Raw genomic sequence first — 6,020 nt, forward strand, 5'->3', positions numbered from 1 at the left:
TTTTAATGACTTTACAAACATTAATTATTTTTCGATTGCCGATCCAAAAATGACTAACCCGGGCTATTTTACATAAAATCACTCACGTGGACTTGATGAACCCCAAAAATAAAAATTCGACCCATTGGCTTTACCAGTGGGACGAGTTTTTATTTTTTGAAAAATATCACTTTATATCCATTAAGTCCAAACTATTTACCGTTTATGGTAAGCTAGAAACTCGTATTCTACCCGTAGTTTATACTCTAATTACTGTATTTTACGCGTGTTCGAGCTTTAAATGATGGTGATTTGAACTTATTACGTATTTTATACCTTGCATGAAATAATTTCGAGTTAAAAAAAATATTTTAGAGCTAAATTGAATAATTTGGAGCTTTGAAGTCTAAGTAAAAGCCAAATAATTAAACCGGGATCGCATCCGGGGTGGACCGGCGTTGCATACGGAAAGTTGGAAGAAAGTGCATGGGCTGGAGCAAAATGTATTAATGCATTGCATAAGGCGTGACATTAAGCGTCGCATTAGTATAAACGTTCGTTAGAAGTTTGAGAAGTTCTAAGACTTGGAGGTTTTGGGTCTCACAGAAAAATACAATAATGTGGCATAGGGCGCGTGGCATAGTACGACGCATTAGTACAAAAGTTTGTCAAACAAGTGGAGTTCAAAGAGTTTGCAACTGAGTAAATTACACCAATGCGACACATGGTGCGACGCATGAAGTGTAAAAAGTTTGCAGGTTTTTCCACTTCGGCTCAAAGAGGGTAGTTTCATCCGAGTTCATTTCTACTTGGTATAAATATACTGGAAACACATTTTTTGATGGGACTTTTGACCTCCGAAAGATTGGAAGAGCATTAGAGAATCAAAGCACAAGGATTCATCATTCTTTCCTTAACTCAACACCTGAGTTTGGATTGAATTCATGTTTTCTTATTAATCAATTTTATTTGCGATGAATTTTTCCATGAATATGGAGTAGTTTGCCTTAGGGTTTGAGGAATATGGTGTTTCGAATGATATTTGTGGATTTTAACTCTAGTTCTTTTCTTGAATTCGTTTATGGAGCTTTAAATGATTGCAATTTTATTCACCAGTTTATTTAATCGAAAGAGGAATATTTGGTGATTATCTTTGCAGTATTTTGTTTGGTTTAATTTAGTGATTATTTTAAGTAATCGAAAGAGCTTGTTGAATTGTTGATTAAATCAAGTTAGGAGAATATTTGAGAGACATTTTCCTGAACACTAATGCATTAACGCATGCTTGCATATCTTGCACTTATCCTGTCATGACCCTTATTTCTCCCATTGATATTTTGGTGTTGCTCAACTCTTATCTTTCTATGATCAATTGTTAATTGTTTTAGTTTCATAGTTAATTTTAATTATTAATCATTCCGACCCAAGTGTTAATCATCTTGAATAGCGTTAAGCTAGAAATTACTTGAGCATTATTTAAATCCAATCCGAGTTGAGACAATAATTAAACGGTACTATCTTTGGCTAGCGAGCATCAGTTTCGTATTGTGTTTTGCGTTCGTCAAATTTTGGCGCCGTTGCCTGGGATTGGCAATCAATAGTGTTCAAAATAGTTTTTGGGGCTAATTCAGGAACCTATTTTATTTTATTCTTCACGGGTTTTTTCTCTGGGGTGCAGATAACAAGTTGACTTCTCTAGTGTATGACTCGATCTTCTTCAAAAGAATTGATTCCATACAATCCAGAGGTAGAAAAGAGTCTGTGACAGTTGAGGAAAGAGAATGAACTCACCGGAAATTTCTTGGGGAAACATTCAACCCAAGAACACATGACTAATAACGGTGACGATAGGGTAGATTTAGCTGCAAGAGAGGTAGCACAACATAGAGAAGAAGTTGCACGAATAGCAGCTGAGACAGCCCGTAGAGCTGATGATGAGCCTATCGAAGATGATGGGGGTCGAAGATTCAATCTAAATCGACCCTTGGTTGAAGACCTGTACGAAAATATGTGACCTAAGACGGGTAGATCATTGGGTGATTATGCTAAACCAGTCTACAATTAGGGACTGTCCAGTGTCAGACCTCCACTCGTAGCAACGAATAATTTTGAGTTGAAGCAAGGTTTGCTTTAAACTATCCAGAACAACTGTATTTTTAGAGGGAAGGTGAATGAAGATCCTAACACTCACTTGATGGATTTTGAGGAAATCATGAACACCTTCTAGTACAACGGAGTGTCAAAAGATGCTATCTACTTAAGGGCATTCCCCTTTTCACTAAAGGACGACGTGAAGCACTGCTTCGTAGCTTACCAACTGGGTCGATCAGGACATGGGGAGATATGACTAAAACGTTCCTTGACAAATACTTCTCAGCTGCAAAAACAGTAAAATTCAGAAGAGAAATTCACAACTTCTACCAGAAGGACACTGAAACAGTTTTTGAGGCTTGGGAAAGATTCAAGGAGATAGTGAGATAAGTGTCAGCATAATGGGATTGAATTATGGATGCAACTCTAAGACTTTTGGTATGGACTGACACCTTCCTCTCGACGAACTCTGAGCACTGTAGTTGGTGGTCCTTTAATGAAGAAGACTCCTGAGGAGATTGTTGTAATTCTTGATGAGCTCTCTGAAGATGCTAACCAATGGCCTGCTGAGAGTAATGATAGAAGAAAGTCAGTTGGGGTTCATCAAGTAGATTCGAACACATCAGTGCAAGCCTATCTAGATGTCATGACCAAAAAGATAAGAAAGTTGACCTTAGCCAAGGTCCAGAGCCAACCATCATTAATTTTGTGACTTTTGTGGAATGGGCCATTCAACGTATGAGTGTCAGGCCTCAGATGTAGATGAAGTGGTAAATGATTTGGGAAATTTTGATAGAGGCAACTACCAAAGTGGTAATAATTTTAACTCTATGGGGCAGAGGCACCTAAGCTTTTCTTGGAGTTCACAAAGTGGTAGCCTGAACTCATCGCAGCAGAATAATCTGAGACCCCAAGGGGCAGGGACAAGGAGCTCCAAAATTTCAGAATCAGTAGAGGCAGCAATACTAGCCTCCATATTATAATCAGTCTAGCATGGAAGATCTAATGAAGGCTTTTATTAGTAGATGAGAGATTTGAAACTCATGGTGCAGCTATTCGAAACTTAGAAAGGCAAGTGAGGCAGATTGCTAGTCTGTTATACGAGAGGTCTCCAGGAACCCTCCCTGCAGATACTGAAAGGAATCCAAAGGAAATAATAAATGCAGTGTCTTTGAGGAATGGAAAAGTATTGTAAGATCCGTTGGTAGCCGAGAAGAATGAGTTGACGGGAAATCAAGTTAATAATGAAGGAGAGCAAAAACGTGATGAGCATCGTAGAAATGAAGTGAGGGCAGAGCAAGATGATAATCTGAAGAAGAAGAACAAATTTGAAGTTCCAACGAGGAAGACTAAAGACAAACAAAAAAGTAATGATGAGATCGAAGAGAGTAAATATATGTGTGCTTTACCTTTCCCTTAGAAGCAAAGAAGAGAGAAGCTGGACAAACAATTTGGCTGTTTTCTAGAAGTGCTCAAACAGGTGAATGTGAATGTACCTTTCATAGAGGTGCTTTCATAGATACCAACATATGACAATTTCTTAAAGGAGATACTGTCCAACAAGATAAAGTAGAGGAGACATCGGTAGTCAAGCTCACAGAGCATTGTAGTGTTATTATGCAAAATAAGCTCCCTCAAAAGTGTGGAGATCCAGAGAGTTTTACTATACCTTGCTCTTTAGGAAGTACTAAATTTTAAAAATCTTTGTATGATTCAGGTACATCCATTAATCTTATTACTTTGTCTACTTACAGAAAATTGGAGGGAGAAATTAGAGAAATCAGTTCTAAATCTATGTCCTTACAGCTGGCGGATCATACCACAATCATACCTGAAGGAAGAGTGAAAGATGTGCTAGTTCGGGTGAACAAATTTGAAGTCCCTATAAAAGAGAATAGGGAAGTCCCTATGATTCTAGGGAGACCCTTCTTGGCTACTAGCAGAGCGATTCTGGACATTCAAGCAAGGCCGCTCATGCTCAGAGTGGGGGAAGAAAGGGTGGTCTTTATTATAGAAGGAGCAACGGGCCCTCTAAAAGAACTAGTTGGAGAGAGTAATCATGATAAGTATGGGGTTTACCTAAAGAAGGCCGAAAAAAAGCTCTCAGCATGCATGTGTGCACTGGGTCGGGCGTGCAAATGAGATCCCAACTTTGATTCAGAACCCCGACTAGATGAATCAGGGGAGTTTTCTTTAACTCTTTCTTTTTATTTATGTGTCATGGGAACATGCCACAATTTAAAATGTGGGGTGGGGGAGGTAAATATGTACATGTTTGTTTGTTTTCTTGTGTTTTGTTTGAATTTTTTTTGACTTTTCCCAATGATGGATTTGCTCGACTGTCTTCTTGAGGGATCAAAGTCGAAGAAAAAAAATATTATTGTTTTTCTTAGGTAGTGTAACAATTCTCCCTTGGTTTTTTTTTGTGGCACGGTTTTTTCCAAAGGTTTTGCTTGAACCGGATGTAGTTATTTTTTATTTTATTAGGAATAGTGAAGTCATGCGCTATGGTATTAGATGGAGATGACTTTTCTTGACTTTGTTATGACTTGAGAGTAGTGAGTGGCTTAATTGTGACGCTTAGGCTCAGTTCTTAACTCATGTATAAGTGACTGAATTTGGTTGATTTTGATGTTGCTTAACTGCTTTAACTAGAGAGTCGGGATAGATCCTGTCCTAAGTGAGTTATGTGCCAATGTGTGTGTGAGATTTTGTTGATATTATTTGCATGTCAGTTGAAGTCTAGAACTTGCCCTGTGTGTTTGCAAAGTGAAATAGCAGTCTTGTTCAGTCTAGGAAGTGATATAGGCATTTTCTTGTTGAGTCAATTATAAATTTATGACCCGTCTAATTGTTGTGTATCCTAGTTAGCCACTTTGAGTCTGTAATCCAATCACACTATACAAGTCTGGTCCATTTTATTTGAATTGACTATTTGTTTGAACCTTTTATCTCTCTTGAACACTTGACATTGTTATGAGCTTATGAAAGGCTAAGTGGAGGTATGGTTGGGTTTTCGAGTGGAACTAAGAAATATGAAGATAGGTGCACTGTTTGAAAATTTAGGAGAGTCACTTGTAAGGAATTGAAAGAAGAAAAAATGAAGTTGCTTGAATAAAAAAAATTAGAACTTAGAAAGAAAAGAAAAAGAGTTTGTCTATGCATTAGAATTTTTTTTTGATTCTTTGCTAGTGGTATGTTCTCATTGTGTCTGCGCTTAAGGAAATTGGGAGCTTGATGTTATTATGTGTGAAGGTTAGGGTTTGGTTCAACATAAGTGTGGGATTTAAATTGTTAATGTGTATGTATTAAATTGCTTAGGGAGGTGTAGTCTCTATATACAAATGTATCCTACCCGTCTCGCAGTCTACATTACAACTAAAATAAAGTCCTACTTGATCTTTGACTGAATGATCTCAATTAGTAGAGTATTACACATCGGGCGAGCCTATGGTACGTTTTTTGTGACGCATGAATTTTATTTTTGAGAGTGAATTAATTCTTTCTATCTTGAGTTCCTATTTATTTTTGAATGTTATTGTATGTGGAACTACTCTCTATTTTGTTGTTGTGAGGGCACATAACTTATGAAGGAAAGGTAATAACGTTGACCTCTGTGTTAGAGTAAGTGAGCAGGTTGTGAAAGATGAGTGGTGCTTTTGAGTCGAGCTTTGAGGCTAGGATGTTATGATAGGGTTCTTAGTATTCTTTAAAAAATAATCCTGGCATGATGTGTTAGGGAAGTTGTTTGATGAACAGATCATCCTTGTGTGAAGTGTAGTTTAATTGCTCGAGGACGAGCAATGATCTAAGTGTGGGGTGTTGATGGTAGGCTAGAAACCCGTATTTTAGCCATAGTTTACACTCTAATTACTGCATTTTACGCGTCACGACCCAATATCTTCTATAGTCCGTGATGGCGCCCAACGTCGCCGCTAGACAAGCCAATA

The 6,020-nt window shown here is 37.8% G+C and overlaps 1 non-coding gene across 1 annotated transcript; it reads right to left on the reverse strand.

Moving 5' to 3' along the window:
- Positions 1 to 2,370: 2,370 nt before the first annotated feature.
- Positions 2,371 to 2,478, reverse strand: LOC142172258 (small nucleolar RNA R71). The gene has a single exon (XR_012701631.1). It is a non-coding gene; the product is annotated as a small nucleolar RNA R71 (small nucleolar RNA).
- Positions 2,479 to 6,020: the final 3,542 nt, after the last annotated feature.

This window comes from Nicotiana tabacum, chromosome 17 (assembly GCF_000715075.1).
Source record: "Nicotiana tabacum cultivar K326 chromosome 17, ASM71507v2, whole genome shotgun sequence".
Lineage (NCBI taxonomy): Eukaryota > Viridiplantae > Streptophyta > Magnoliopsida > Solanales > Solanaceae > Nicotiana > Nicotiana tabacum.